At 34.9% G+C, this 17,136-nt stretch overlaps 1 protein-coding gene across 1 annotated transcript in view; it reads left to right on the forward strand.

Annotated features, from left to right (window-relative positions):
* The first annotated feature begins 998 nt into the window (after positions 1 to 998).
* The window catches only part of LOC139974737 (uncharacterized), a 117,367-nt gene continuing 101,229 nt past the window's right edge, over positions 999 to 17,136 (forward strand). Inside the window, exon 1 of the mRNA XM_071982119.1 lies at positions 999 to 1,169. The gene's annotated coding sequence lies outside the window, so the exon portion shown is untranslated. The remainder of the gene's footprint in view (positions 1,170 to 17,136) is intronic.

Raw genomic sequence — 17,136 nt, forward strand, 5'->3', positions numbered from 1 at the left:
ACGTTGGTTTACGACGTGTCTGAAATGTCCTTCAGTAGGAAATCTAGACTTTTTCTTAAAAGACTTCATCTTCGAATTTCTGCCAAAAATTCTTGAAAAAAGTGTCACAAATGTCTAAAAAATTTGCGGACAGACAGTGATTCTATAAGAAGCTACTTTCATTATGTGAAATTGACATGTAATTGACATTCAATTAAAGGAATTCCTGTGCCCGGGTAATACAGCTGTAATCTCCACTACTTTAACCAGCATAAACTGATTAACCGTTTTAGGCTATAGGTTACATCACTTGTAACTGATCATTAAAAAACAAATTTAATATAGGTTCACGACAGTTTGTAGTCAGTCCACTATCCTCAAATTTAACAAAGGTTTGTGACATTATATAGAAGCCTTGCTCTGAAAAAGAAGTTGTTGTTTTTACTTAAACTCAATTAAGCTTTTCCTTAAAAATGATGGTCGGTGAACGTGAAGAAGCTACTTCTACGAAGGTTGTTTTCAGTAAGTTGATAGGTTTGCTTGTTTTATTTCGTGTGATTCATTCTAAGTTTATGTTTTCACCATTATGCCTCGTTCCGTTAAGCCTGATAGTCGCACGGAGTCAAAAAAGTTCGCTGAAGAGCAAATTCGCGAGCACGGACCTTTTACAGATCCGAAGCCTGCACAACCTATCGTTAACAGAGAATTTTAGTTTTATAAACATTACGAACACTATCATTTGAAGGGAGACCAATTTTGCCGTATTACACATGGAGTTTGTGGTATCCAGAGTTAACTTCGCATTTGTACGCTCCCTGTTATTAGGGTGGCGATATTAACTGGGGAAGTTCCCCTGAAAACGTCAAATTCATGGCTCTACGAGAAACGAAACCACACCCACAAGTACTTGTCTGATTGGTGAAACATTTTGTCATGTGATCTCCTGTATCACCTGATCGAAAATCTGAAATTATTATCAACAAGCACACATGTGTACGCGAGACTAATAATTAATTCGTTCTACACAAGTACACGGGCTTACCGCACAAATTGTAATGTCGTCTGTCGTTATCGTTGTGCAGAGTGACAAAGCGAGAGGAGATCTACACGATCAAGAGAGTTTATCCTTAACCGTCATTCGATGTGGGAAACAGAAAATTGAATAACAACTCGCTGGATATAATCTTCAGGTTCGTTTGCTATCTTTACCCAAGTGATATAGTTACGAGAGTTCTGAAAGCTTTGTGACAAGCTTTAAAATTTCATGTCTAATTTAAACAGGTGATCTAACAATTACTGATACTGATAACATACTTAGTGTTAGGCCTAACTGTTCGTGTTACTGTAAGTATATTGGTAGTCTAAGTTCTAACTGTAAGTTACCAGTGTTATGGCGCGGTACCAGTTATTGTCATAATTTTACCATAGCAACGGAAAATAAGTCCAACTTGAAATCTGCTTACAATACTCCCAATGTGCTTTTCACAAAAGTGAAATAAGAATTTGAGGTAACATTGGAAAGCTACGCCTACTGTAAGTCCAAATTATCACCATCCAGTATCTTTTTGGTGTTGAAGTAGGGTTGTGTAGTTAAAGGCCTACAGTATATATCAACAGTGGGTACACCTGTTTCTTGTTTGTGTCCAATGTAAAGAATGAAGAAATATCACAATTTTTTCGTCTAGGCCTTACTTCTTGTACTGGTTATGTTTGATTAATTATTAACTAGTGGGGCCCAAAGATATTCATAGGTTGTACTAGTCAATTCTATAGATGCATCCCACACTTTTAAGTAGGACTACCTAACCTATTAAAAGAAAACACCATTGTTTGTTATTATATTTCTTTGGGAATGGCCCAGAGTTTCATTTATAAATCAACCTAACGAAAAAATAGAAGAGAATATTGTTAACACATTGAAAAAGCTTAATATGTAACAATTTGTGGAATTTATCATAAAGTGAGCAAAATCTACCATAAATGTTGTGTGCACCATAATTGTCCGGCATACCCATAGACCTTAAACATAGATAGTCTGATATAGTCCTCATTTTAATCAAGGCATTTGAAGTGACCAAATGTTAAAACCAGGTATAAGTAAATGCTTCAACCCTTAGCATATATGTACACTAAAAAAAATTGTCTCAAAAAAATCTGAACAATATTCTGGGCAGAGAAGCTATCCTGAATTTTGAAATGAGTTCTTTTGAACTTCAAAATACTGATATGATTATCCAACAATCATTTTTAGTTGAAGCTGAATGTTGCCTAAACTTACCATATCTACATCAAGTTTTGCATTGTCCAACAGGCAGCCACCCATCTGTCAATGATATATCCTAAACTACAATAACTACCATCTGTGGCAATTTACAGTATGTTAGGTCTACATTCATTATGAGCAAATGTTTTAAAATAAAGTGTTGCATAAAATATATATTGTTGAGAGATACATATATGCGTTGCTTGTACAGTACTGTACAGCTTTTGGATGGACTACTAATATTTAGTTGGTTATTAATAGGTTGAAGTTTTTGTTAATAACAATGTCATTTCCATAGTATTTTTAAATCTCCAGAAAGTATCCTTTTGCCTGCATTAATTGATGACTTTAGGAAGAATTGTAGTCTTCATTTGCTAAAGTCCAAGAGAAAAAAACTGAGTGTTAGAATTGTTTTCTATGTACCTGTAAGCTATTTTTGTATCCAAGATATTCACCTACCCTTTAAGGCTTAATTGATGACTATGTTGGATATTCTTTGCAGGCCTTAATAATATTAATCCATTGATTTATAAATTGTAATACCTCAACCAAAATGTATTCTTTTAACTTCATAAACCATCCTTGGATGATATTGAATTCCATTTGACAAAATTCCTACTGCATTGCAAACATGTCATGTTTGCATTATTTTATATATCAATTTGTCATTTAATGATTTCCTTTTTGTAAATGAACTGTGTAAAAGCCTGGCAGTACTTACAATGTAAACATTGTTGTATGGAAACACTTCATACATACATGGTTGTCTTTGGATATAGACTTTTTTCTGTTAGGCTGTATTTACTCATGAATACAAAATGATTCTTGTTAATATAAGTGCAAAATGAGGGTCATTAGCTAAGTACTATATTCCTGTGTCTTCATTTATGTAACAACCTTAATATATAACAGACAATATCATTGAAATATATCAGTACTATGGCTAAGTGGGTAAAGGCGGTGGCATTTGAAGTCATGAGGCTTAGCAACCGGGAGGTTCCACGAACTTCCAATTTTTTATCCCTGGCCGGTGCATAGTAAGGTGGCCGTGTCATCCGAAAGCAATCTATGGTTTTCTCATCTGAAATAACGTTCTAAATCGAAAAGATTGCAAATTTGAGTTAAAAATGTTGAATTGGAAGCCACTCAACGTGAAAGTTGTAATCCATAAGCCATTGCAGGCTTCTCCCACATTCGTGGTTGCTTAAGTGTCGTTAAAATAACTGCCTGATTATTATTCTGATTATAATACAATATTAAATATCAGTGCAAAATTAGTGTCTTCAGTGCTATGTTCCTTTTATTCATTTATGTAGCAACCTTGATGTAACAGACCATATCATTTAAAGGTTCTTAATGAAAGCATACCTGATTGTATATAGTCAACAAATGTCTTTGTTTATCAGGAACTTATAAATGATAGATTTAAATTTTTTAATTTCTACTTCTAGATTGCATTCGTAGCAAAGAAAAGAAAGTTTGTTAAAGAGAAAGTGTAGGAGCTTTGCATAGCTACCAAGAAATGTACACAGTGATCACAATTTCTATAGCTATTCTCATGTTTATGGATTTTGTTTTCATAAAATCCTGTAGTTATGTTTACAAGAACTGCTGTACACTGTCTTTGTGTACAAGTAGTTTGCCTATATCATGTAGCATGAAGCTTTGCGATACCAGATTTCCTGGTCAGTTCATTCATGGAGCTTGGTAATAGCTCCATGGTTCATTGTTCCTTTTGTTTTCCTTTGTTATGAAATTGATAGTCATAATATACCAAACTGTGTGAATACAGGAACGCTGCACGAGATTGCTTCTCTGTGATCATACCGTTCTGGACGTTGTGTCAATAATCACACTTCACACCTATTCATTACAAACCAGCCAAATACCTGTGCCAGCTTCCTGAACTCAGTATCTTCTACAAGGCATCGATTATTACCCCAGCTCTAATGAATGGTTATGGATTGGAATATTAAAGTGTGCAATTGGTGGTTATATCATGGTAGAGTAATTTTATTTACACTGTGTCACTCATGGCAGATGATGACAAGGTCAGCTGCAATGTATCCCGATACATATATCGATGTTACATTGTGGATGATAGCTGTACTGTAATTACTGGTTTAATGTTCTTGGATACGTCCAGTCGTAAATCAGCTATTTTTAGATGAGTCTGATAGATTTTGAATTTTTAAATTTTTAAATTTTGGTTGATGCTAAAATCCCATTATTTAATATCATGTGCCTGGGAATGCCATCGAAATGAATTACACACCTACAATTCCAGGAGATGACTAGGGCTGTTAACCATAAACCATGGTCCAAAGCATCTGCAGATTACACACTCCACAATGATAACGCTGAAGTAAATGTACACAATAAATAAACTCACGATATTTCAATACAGTCAATCCGAAGCTGGAAAATATTACTGTAATGAAATTATAATAATTGTCAAGTTTTGCTTCAAATCCTTTTATTACTAATGGCGGACATAACATGGGTCAATCAAGCAGTCATGTCTGATGGAGGGCACTGCACATCAGCCCATCATAAAGTTGAGTGGACTTATCTGCACATGTATATTACCTTACACTGTACAGTACAATATGCAACTAACTGTACGTAATTCGCTTTCCATTATGTATAAATGGCAAAATCTGTTATAACTGTTAAAACCTCACTTGTACCTTGAAATATACCGTGGCATATTCTTGATTTGCTCACAAATGCAGAAATCTTATTGTAAAAATTATATGGCTTTAATACTATTGTCTGGGAATAACTTCCTAATGTACTGTATACAACTCCCAGTACAGTGTGCTAAATATGTTATCATACTGTTTTTGAGGAGAAGTGACCTTCACAACCCACAAAAATATATTTTCTATGTCTTTGGGAGGATTATTGAAGTGAACTCAAATACATACCATGGTGTATAATAATTGATCAATCATCTGAAAACTGTACCCAGCTGAGAAAGGAGAAAAGGGACTGACTTTTGTGACAAGAAAATCTTAATTTTATGTGAGTCATATGACTGTGTGTACAGATAGACTTGTACAAGTAAATTATAAAGTCTGCGTTTATATCGCACTTTGCATAGATACAAAAATCATAGAGCGACTCAAGGTCTGATGCATTGGTAATTAGATTGAAGTTTTTTATTACCAAACATGCAATAGTCCTGAACTTTATATAAATGATAAAATTGATAAGCTGTAAAATAAAATACAAATATATCTAGAAACTGGTGTTTAAATATCACACATGTGACGAAGATAACTGTGGGGGCAATTAAACCAGTGAAACCAGACTGATTCATTCAGTTAGTTTCAAGAACCAGACAGTAATTTACCTTAATTATCCTTGCTAGAGGGTGGAAACATTTGTTTTGAAATCTAGACTTGGAGTTCCAAGGAGACAGAGCTGAGGAGTAATATAATCTGAGTCAGAGATGAAATGTTTTCAAGCAGCTGGTTTGTATTTATAACCTAGAATGTTATAGCATGTAATTACAGGAACACCAGCTACACAGTAGCCATTCTCACATTCTCGGAGGGTGAGGTAACACCATTTACGGTCAGGAAAGAAACCATGTTACCGAGTTATTGTTTTATCGTTGTTATAGGAGTTACCTCAGGGGCTAGTGTTAAAATTTTAAGCCCCATCAAATGATGTTGATCTTGTGGATTTAAAAACAGATTATTTAGTCATCAACAGCTGACCAATCACTATGTTTAACAAAGTAGGAGAATTCAAAACAAATTGGTTCTAGTCTTTACCACAGACCAGGGCTTTTCAACTTATTTTAGCTACAATGGCCAGCAAAAAAAAAGCACTAATTGTAACAAAGAGTAGAAGGACTGACTGTGCATAGCTAAATTTAGAAATGTGTAAAGAAGCCTGGTTGGGTGCTCAAGCCTAGATGGTAGTGTAGGAGCTGCATACCTATTTTTGTGCAACATTGTGAGCCAGATTGAAATACATTGTGGGTCTGATTTGTACCAATGGAAGCTTGCCAAACTCATTAGATCCATGCATGCCATAGAACCTGAGTATGCATTAAATCTAGGTGTAACCTAGTAGCTTTTTTTCCCTTTTTCTTTCATCACTACTTTACATACATGTATGCATAGATAAGACATGGTTTGGATCGTTTGCTCAGACTGACGCTGATGTAGGATTAAACCAGATAATTTGATGGTAGAGGAACCAGAATAAGCGTAAGCTTTTCTAGTCTGGACCCTCCCCCCCCCCCAAAAAAAAAAACATGGTTGTGGAACCTAAGATTAAATACATTTAACAATATAAAGTGGTTATCAAACATTAATTTCACATATTTGAACTGTAAGGAGAAAACTTCCAGAAAACTTGACAGAATTCATGGAGAACAATGGAATAATTGCAGTATTTACTGTAAGTTTTATTTAGTTTTGTAATACTTGGTGTATGTGTTAAAATCTTAGATAGCCTTGGATCAATCTAGGATGGTTTTTACACTATAATGTAGAAGATACATAAACAGGGTTCTGCCAAGGGTGGATTGAGTGCCGGCAGGACTATCTAAGCGGAGCGCCACCATCAGTTGGCGCGGAGCGTACAAGAAAATTTGGGGTTTTGGAAACCCCCAGATGGCCGGAAACGGCCCTTCCCGAGTTTTCTGAGCCACATGTAGACAGCTTTGAAATGAGATCTCATGTCTGGAATTTTTCATAATTAATGAAAAAAGTTAGGTGGTGCCTATTAAATAAATCATTCAGGCTGAGATGATAATTTTAGATGGACAGTTATTTACGACAGTTATGATATACACACTGAGCGACTAACGCTGCTTCTCATGTATCGAGTAGTGAATACAAAATCTGAGTGTAATTTCATGTACAAATAAACAGTAAACTAGTGAATAACTCCGATCAACTGGGCGATATCATGCAGTGAACCTTTGAACAACGTTTATTACTGCAGTGTTACTGTACGTTCGACCCTCCGGCTATGGAGCTGTTTTTTGGAGTTCCTATCGAAAATAAGTGCCGGTCGGAAAAGTCACTCATGCAGATTGTGGCGGTCGGTAATTCAGCGTGCTGGTCGGGCCCGACCGGCGCCGACCGGCAGCGGCAGAACCCTGCATAAACATTATTGCCTGAGTGGAGAAAAGACTCTAGGTTTGTTACTGAGGCCTACTTCTAATACTGTATAAATGTACATATTATATAAACTACTTTCATCAACTACATCAGTGTAATCTCATTACAGTAACGGCTTCACAGAAAAAAAATATTAGAAGAAGGAAAATAAAGATGTCACCTCATTTGTATTATAAAGATTGTATGCATGTTACTTTGTTGAACACAAACGCCTTGAACAGTTTAAAGCTAAAAAATGCATTTGTTTGACAGAAAGCAAAGAGATCTAGAATTAAGTATTAAATTAGGTCTTATTGTGCAGTACGTGCTGCAAAATGAGTTTTGGTGAGAATTAAAGTAATGCGTTGTAAATGTGGTTATATCCAGGGTTTTAAATAATTGACAGCATACTGTACATTTGAAGAATTTTGTGCTGTTTAAAGATGGATGCAGAAAAACTATAATGCTTATGATCTTCTGCCTTTATACCGTTCCTCCAATCCTCCATCCAACACAGTAATTCCAATACATTGAATATTAAAACCATACACTATATGTGTAGTGCTAGTAGCTTCCCTTCCCTTTAAGATACAATTGCAATAAACATTACAGTTACAACGTTCTTGTTTGAAGCCAGTTCATTCCCATTTGTATTACTAACTTTTAGCTTTATTCATCTGAAGTGATCATATATACTCTTAAGTCTGTTTTAATGAATGTATAAATGTAATAAGCTATCCATTAAGTTTGACAGAAACCTTACTTTTATTATATATAAATATTTAAGTTATATTCCTGAATTAAAACTTGTCATAAGTTGATAAAATACTATCGATATTCAAGTACTCCCATTGTAAACAATGTGAATTTTGAAAATGTCAGGGAATTTCCCCATTCCACAAGAATTTATTCCTGATGAAAAACAAACAAGCTCCAATCCATAGCCTGAATTAATTAAGTCTTTTCTGTCAACATTTATTGACGCCTTTGTCCTTTCATAAGTCTCATTAGGGAACTTGTTTTCCCCTATGGTGTAATGGAACTTAACTATGAATAAAGATTTTGTGGTTTGCATAAGTTCACGCCCCTCTTTGGGGAAATGTCCAAGACATTGTAACGGACCGATCCTTGGGGATGTAAAAATCAGTGGGCAAGTACATTCATGATAGGCATAAACGGACTCTGAGGCATGTATGCACGCGAGGAAAATATTAATTTCGAACGACTTGGCCAAGACTATACCACTCCTAACTATTGTGGTCAGCCACAGAGATTTCACACATATTGAATGTCATATCTCATCAAGATGTCTGATGCAAGAGTATTACATTGAAAGTGATTGTTAACACTGGCGAGGTAGCATTTCATGATTTCCACATAGAGCAGATTGAAGCTGCTAAATTTAACCCTTTGAAATCTAAAACACACATAACATTAAGTATTTCATTCATTCATTAAAAAATCGCTTTGTTTGGAAAAAAATTGGACTTTATTGGAGTGTGCTTAAAGCCAGGAATGGATGCAACATCTGTGTTTTTGGATAATATTGAGGGGGTGGGAGAAGAGGGAGGGGGATGATACTGTGTAACAGTGATAGCAGAAGGTCTAACTCCATGAGTGGGTTAAAAGAACAGTATTGTCTTGAAATTAGATTGTTGAATGCTAATTTTAACAATGTTTAACCCTTGATTGATCGACATCTGTCACAGCTGTACATCGTTGTATAGTTATATCATGAATGTGTATGATGAGTATACTAGTGTTCAGTGCTTCAGTTATTCTGTTGAATCATTCAATTGTATGTACATGTATGTAAACATAAGAACTCACCCTTCTGGTTGATCATAACAACAGATCATGACATCAGTTCTGAGAAGAACCTCAGGTCGCAAGCTAAATCCATCTCAACCTCTATCAAATAGAATTTTGCAACCATACCTTAGGGAGAATCTTAAAATTCAAATTTGGAAATAGAAACTTGTCTGCTTCATATATCGAATTTTTTGATGCTGGAAAGAACGACATAATGAAAAATTTCAGCCGAGAAATGTTTTGCCAAGTGAAGGATTTCAGACGAAAATCTCCTCTTGAAGGATGGAATTAAATTTGTAAAGGTTCCGTAAATCATAATTTCCTGTCAGTTGTCTGGAAGGAATATGATCACGTAAAAACCTGCTTAAATCTTTAATACAAGGACGTTTGGAGACATTATTGGTGTTTTCTGCAATATTCTCCACTATTTTTATTTATATATTTATTTGATTTTATTTTGTTTAGTCAAGTAAGCAAACTCGTATTCCTTTCTGCAACCCCTTATGATATTGTTTGATGCTCTGACAATTAAGGAATCTGTCTTTCTTTTTTAATACAAACAGTGTTTTTCTGGCATTTCTGTAAAATAACCAAAATAATGATGGTGAACATGTAAGAGTAAATTTTCAGCTGCAATGTGTTTTAAATTTCAAGACTCGTCTCATAGATTGAAGACTGTGTAGCTGATCTTGGAATGAAATTAACACTGAATTCAAAGCAATGTATTTAAAGGGATGGTCTAGAGGCTGCATTTGATTTCATGAAAAGTTCGGAAAATTTCTGCATCTGTACGTTAAAACATCAAGTTGCATGTTATTGACAGCTAGGCAACCATTCTAAATGTATTCAAGGTTAAATCAGCAAGAAAGATTGTTATAGAAAAATAAAATTTATAAAGAACATTTGTCATTATGACATCACTGCCAACAGAATATCCCTTTAAATCTCTGATACATGCTGGGTTGGAAAATGAAAGTTGATCCTTGTGCTTGCTGGAATAGTTCTAGTAAACTAAAGTGGTCGTGTGTGAATGACACTGAGGGAGAATTATTTTGTTATCGTTTAAAGCATCACGTCCGTAATCCTTGTCTAATAATCTCCTTCGGTTGATACCAAAACCTACAGTTCAATATGTCCTTGGCCCACTGCCTTAATGGAAAATGGTTGTGAGGATGCATTTTATTTAAAAACCATCTCATTTTTCACAATATTGATTTCTTAGGATGTTTTAGTGGTCAGGTTACTTTTCTCTGTGGTTTGTAGGCATGTTGGCAAAATACTGTACATGTTGTTGGGAACTCAGCTTAACTGATACAAAGTACAATCCATATGATGCTTGATTCTTCTGTTAAATTAATTTAAAGAGGTAGTATCTTCCTGAAGATCACTCTTCATTACTTTGCATATATATATAGCTGAGATATTCAAGTGGAAATTGTCAGGATTGATTTCACTCATTTATAAAACAAGGTTGGAATATGGAGTGGTATAGGCTGTATGGAGTGGTATATGTGAGTGGAATATGTGGAATGGTGTGCGTGGAATGGTATATGTGGAATGGTATATGTTTGGAGTGGCATATATGGAGTGGAATTAAGATTTGGAATGGTATGTTGAATGATTAGGCCTACAGTATGTGGATTTGTATATTTGTGGAATGGTATGACATGGAGTTGCATATGGAGTGGTTCCATGACTGGATCCATCCCTGGGATCATTGCTACATGTCTGAATTGCTCAAAAACCCCTTTTTAAATAGGGAATTTGGATTATTTGCATGTTTGTCTCATAATGCAATGTGTCAATAATCTCTCACTACCATCCCCACTCACCCACTGTGTGATATTCAAGACTTTATATATATCAAGGGGCACTTATGAGAAAGAAATTAGCAGAGTACAGTATATAGATCTATGTAACTAACCCCATCTGTAGAATTGCTGTTGTTCATCTACACAGAAAACAGAGCTTCAATATCATCCAAGGTTAACAAACTGATAACCCTTAGGGAATAGCAATGAAAAATAAATTTCATTTTCTGTAGGTTGACCTAAGTTTAATCATATATTTCAATTTACAGTTTCCAGTGACATTGAGATTACTGTACATAAAGTATGATATATGTGAGATTTGTGCGGTGTGAAATCAACTAACTGTTGTACATCTGCGGGCCATTTGCTTGAAATCATGTTTATGCCGGAAAGAATTACATTAGATGCGCTAAATCGGAAGGATCAATAACAATCTAATCACTGGTCATGCTCTCACATAGCAACCAGAGGGAGGATGGTGGAACATATGTCGGAATTGGACACAGAACTAGAGCAGTCTTCTAATTTGCGACTGTCGAACAGTAGTTGTTATCAACAACAGGATCTGGGACAACATATTATGAGACAGAAAGATGCACCCGAGGGATTGTGAGTTTGAAACAAACTTAAGACACACCTGAGGGACAGGATGAGACACAGCCTAAGACAGTACACCTGAGGCAATAGATTATATGAGACAAACTTGAAGTATGACTCACCCAGGACAGGATGAGACAGACCTACGACACACCTGAAGCAGATCTGCAAGGTCTACCCAAGGGTTTATTGGGGGGGGGGGAGAGATTTCGATACAAATCCAAGATAAACCTGAGGGAGCAGAAGAAAGAATACCTCAAGTATAAAAAATGTGATATGTTCAGACCAGCATAGAATGTTTGGATTTTCAGATTTGCATGTTTGATTTACAATATACCACAACTTTAAACAAGAGGAACTTTTATTGCTGTAGCTAATGGTTTATGTTAGTTGAGCACTTATTAATTGTTATGTTAAGCAGTATCTTAGAGATTCACCAGAAAGAAAGAAATATTTAGGTTTTCTAATTTATGATGGCAGTAACCAATGGTGGCAGTGCAGGCTGCATGTTCATGAAAGTTATGTTACGTTTTATTTCCCCCTCTCCCTCACCAGGTATGGTTGACCCATACAAAAAGAAGTTCATTGTATTTGACTTTCTTATTGAGAAGCTACGTTTTAGGTTTGAGAGGACAGTACTTAGTCAGATCAGTTTCATTGGTCTGTGATGGTAGTATGCACAAAAATTAATGGGAGGCAGGCACCCTCCATCACCTCCCCAGTTTTGGGAGCCCTGGGTTTGGCTACTAGTACTACTGGAAAATAGCCTCCTAAGCTTTTCTGTGCACTTTGCCCATTGACTGTTATTTGTTTAACAGATTTCCAGCTTTAAAGCACATGTCTGTTGTTTGCTAAATCATTAAAACAACATCAACTTACCAAAACTGCTGTTACAGTGCAGTTAATTACAGTCACTGAATAGCATATTCAAACAAAAGAAATTTAACCCTCTCCTTTAAAGAATTTAATATGAACTCCTCTGTTCCACCACCATTTTCCACTCTTATGGCCTTTAGAATCAGTGCAAATAATTTTTTTGTTTCAAATATTTTTTCCAGTACAAATTACACACACACTTGTATTAAATTTATATGAATACTAGTATGTATATGTTCTATATCTCAATGGCAATGCTAATACTACATTTGCATTAACTTCTCCTGTGTATAGTGTAGCTGTATTCCTCACACAATATATATCCTTCTATGAAAACATTTGGACAAAAAGCTGTCCAAACAGCCCAAGAGATCGACACAAAGATGTTGTACTGTGTTAATAGCATGATGAGGCTTGTAGTGATGCGTCATGCTCTCTATGTACTGTAGACATCATTAAATTACAGGATCTAATTTGAAACTGTCTGTCCATCTGCTGTCACAGAATATCATATTTTTTTAACAATTAGTTTTCATTCTGACACAGAAAATCTAGGTCAATTTATCGAATTTCAGTTTTGGGAAAAACATCCTTAAAATAGAACCAAGCACTACCATCAAGAATGTATATATATGCTTGGTTCTTAATTCCTGTTAAACACAGTGTGGCAAAAGAATTTTCAAAAAGAAGGGGAAAAAAGTGAAGATATATTCTGAAAAATTGTTAGCAATATTCTGTTGATTGCATCGTATATAGCCATATACATACACGGTTCCCATGATTTACAAAAACCTATTTTGAATAATTTCCTTCTTGAAAGAAATTGCCATGTACTCTTAATTTGGTCTTGTTGTCACAGCCAAAATGTTAGCTGCCTGTAAAATGATAAATCAATGAAACTTTGTGTTACCGCCTATAGTGCTGTCGTATCCACCAGGAGTTGTAGCTGTGTACTGTACTCTGTTCATAGTACAAATGCAACTGAACAAATTTTGCTCATGGATTGTTATTGTTTTAGCTACTATTGTAAAAAGTGTTATTAGAGACACCGTGAATGCACACCTTCGTCCAAACTGTGTGGGTTACCATCGATTTGGCTTTTATAACGTTGTGGAAAGTTAATTTGATCAACTTGAACATTCTTTAGACTTCATATAAATTGGAAAGGAATAGTGGAAGAGGACAGACAATACATGTATGTATCATAAAACTCTTAATATGCCAGATGTACACAAATTTGCTAGATATGCATCCAGTTTTGGTTACAATGACTGTTTACCTCGACCCCTTTAAAGACTTAATAAGAACTTGAATAGCTTTTAAGTGAGACTTAATAATGGTTAGAAATAATTCTTGAGGATCTAAAGCAACATGTTTCATATTTCTAATTGGAGAGAAGAATGATATGAAACTTATGATAATAATCAATTGGTGACTATAAAATTTATCTATAACTGGCTCCGTCTTTGCAGCCATTAAGTAGGTACTACCTGGTATACTGTGTAAATCACAAATCATATCCCTGTTTCAATTAGATACAACCCAGGAATCAACAGTGATAATATTTGAAAAAAAGAAATATGTATAAATCAGGAATTGAAACTTGGCTGAGAATTTACAAATTTATAAGAACAATTGACAATTCTATTGACATTTTCTTTCCTTCCAGTGCCAGAATTTTTGTGAAAATTGTAGTTTATCAGCAATTTCTATATTAGATCACTGCCCAATTCTGTCGACCTTAACAATGCACTTTTGTAGTTAGAAGTCTTGTGACTCTTGTCATCTTTCAGTTAAAAAACTACAGGGTAAAACTCAACATGAAGAAATTCTGAATAAAATTGTCATTACTTACTGGATAAGCAAAGTAATCAAGGCCGACACACAGTCAAGTTAAATAAAGGTTTAAATTGGAATCTGTGAATTGTGAAAACTTTTCAGTGACAACAATTTATTCTGTTGGTAAGGTCGAAATTAAAGCAACAGTAATCATTAAGTATAATACTGTAGCTGACATCTATAGCATCTCCTTTAGGTACAAATGATTAAATACAGAAGATTAAATGCACTTATTCAAAATAATTTATAAATTTCCATTCATTAGAGACAATCAATAAATATCCAGTGCATTTGTTAAGGACAATCTTTAATTATCCAGTGCTTATTTCGGTTCATTAGTTTGTACTGTATAGTTATAATTTCTTCATCTGATAGATTTCAGCTGTCATCAAAGAACTCTTCTTTTTCTCTCTTTTGGCTGTTTTCTTTTGGCTAAAAATAGTTTGAGCTTTCAACGAAGTACTTGATTTATGAATTTCACAGGAACACTTTTTAACCAAGTTAAAGTTTGTCAAAAGCAAAAACATTCTACTCTCTTGTAACATGATAATTTGTTAGTAGTTTTCTATTTTAAAACACTCTTTTGGCATCTTTTCATTTTAAAAATACTAAAAAATGGCTACGGTACATTGGATATTCATATCATTTTCAGCTAATAAGTAAACATTAATTGGAATGAAATTATGACATGGAAGAAAAATTCAGATGCAAACTTTTGCATGATGTAATCTAACACTAGATCTGGATCAAAGCATTTAATGTACTAATATAATGAATTTGAAAGTGTCTTTGTTTTAAATTTAGGAGAAACTATTTTGAATTTTCTTCTTAATAAATTGTTAGTGTCCTCCCTTCTCTCTTGGTCTAAATTAAAGTTTTTAATTTACTGATATAATGAACTCTTCAAGCGTGTCCTTGTTTTCAAGTTAGTTGAAACTAATTTGATTTTCCTTCATTAAGCCGTTAGTGTTCTCCATTCCCTCTCGGTCTTAATGACACGGCTAAAAATATATGTAACTTACGCAGCTTCTTGACATATTTTCTTTCAGTTGCTGTTAATTCTTAGGAAATAAGAGATTTATTTGGAGAGCTAGATATATATTTATTTCTTCAGTTATCGTGTAAGTGCAATATGTTATAAGAGTGGGAGTTTTGGTTTCTTTATATGTGTCAGTTCATAGATAGTCACTGTGACTTGAGTGATTGTAAGAAATTTTAGACGACTTGAACTTGCACAGCAGGAAGTATATTCTGGAAATATGATCACAGTCTGTTTGGCAATGATTGGAACATCTCTGTTCTATCAGGTATTAAAAATCTGATGAAGGTGTTTTGGGTGTTGATGAATGAGGTAGTCTGAAATGTTTGCATAAGGAAAACAGTACCTTTGTCTATAGTGTAGCCAGTCTTTGTGTTCAGTAATCACAACAGCCTGTTGTAGATCTATCCTATCTACTGTACTTTTGTTTTGAAGGTTTCGAATATGAATATGCATAGATCCCAGGACAATCACCAATCACTGCCATTGACCAATAATATGCAGCCTATCATGTGTCTCCCTGCATTGTGTACTGCACTCCCATCCTGATTTAATGCATATTAAAGTTGTTTCAACCAATGGCAAGTTTGTCATTGGAAACAGTTTCAATAATTGGAAGGCCCATTTTGGATTACTTCCTGATTCCCTATTAGTCAACCCAATTACAAAATTGATCTATTGATTTAACATGTCGTATATTAACTATATATAACTATTATGTGCATCAGATTTTTGACAGCTCACTCACTCTCTTTACCCCTCTCTCCCATGCCCTCTCGTCAGCCCTCTCTCCCATGCACTCTCTCCCAACCCTATCTCTCATGATAGTCTCATTCCCTCTGCCCATTGATAGTTTGCAGATGCATGTAAAATAATCCTAGTTTTTGTTTTAGTCTGCAGAACAACATAACCATAATGATAAAAGTAAACATTAATCTCATATCACCAAGTGCTATTGTTTTTTAAGGTGGAGTCCAAAGCTAGTGCAAAGTACACAAAAATAATGTCTAATTGCAATTCAAAGTTCATCATATAATCATCACTCCGTATTATCTCTGTTGAACGTTTCCTGCACACATCAGTGAACTAATACCTGGATAGTATTCTAGTAAAAGAATAGGAACAATACATCCAGGTCAGGATTCAGAGACTACATCATTAATTGGCTTATATTTTAATACTTGAAAATGAAAAATTAATAAAGATCTGTATGAAATTGAGCTTGCCTAAGGGACGAATTTGAGCACATCGCACCTTGATTTATGCACACTCACAACTGAATATGGCACAACGGCGATAATGATCATCAAAACAAATGATTATATCTGCAGCACATTCAACATGTTTGATTGGGTAAAGTGAGAATTCTTTCCTGGTACAGTACACACAAAAACTTGATCTCCGAAAACTGCACAAAAACAGAAAAACATCTGGGCAAGAGATTCACCATATATGGGAGCATTAGGTTAAACTGAGTTTGATGGACAAATTTGTATCAGATTACTTAAACCTATGAGAACTAATCAAAACCAGTAAAAAATTTGACTTGATTAGGTAATGACCATGTTGGCTAGCAAGTAATGACTTTTTTTCATTCTTAGAATTTGGTCACCCAGATGCTTTTATATATAACTGTAATATAAATTATATGCTAAAGCTGAAGTGGTCTGTTTTGCTCAGGGAATCTTTGAACAATTCAAAATATTCCAATGAGCACCCAGGGCTGGAAAACCTTGCGAACCTGCCGAATCAGGTTCGCGGGAAATCCGCGATGCTCGCGGGAAATCCAGCCTG

The sequence above is a fragment of the Apostichopus japonicus genome, chromosome 10, assembly GCF_037975245.1.
Source record: "Apostichopus japonicus isolate 1M-3 chromosome 10, ASM3797524v1, whole genome shotgun sequence".
Lineage (NCBI taxonomy): Eukaryota > Metazoa > Echinodermata > Holothuroidea > Aspidochirotida > Stichopodidae > Apostichopus > Apostichopus japonicus.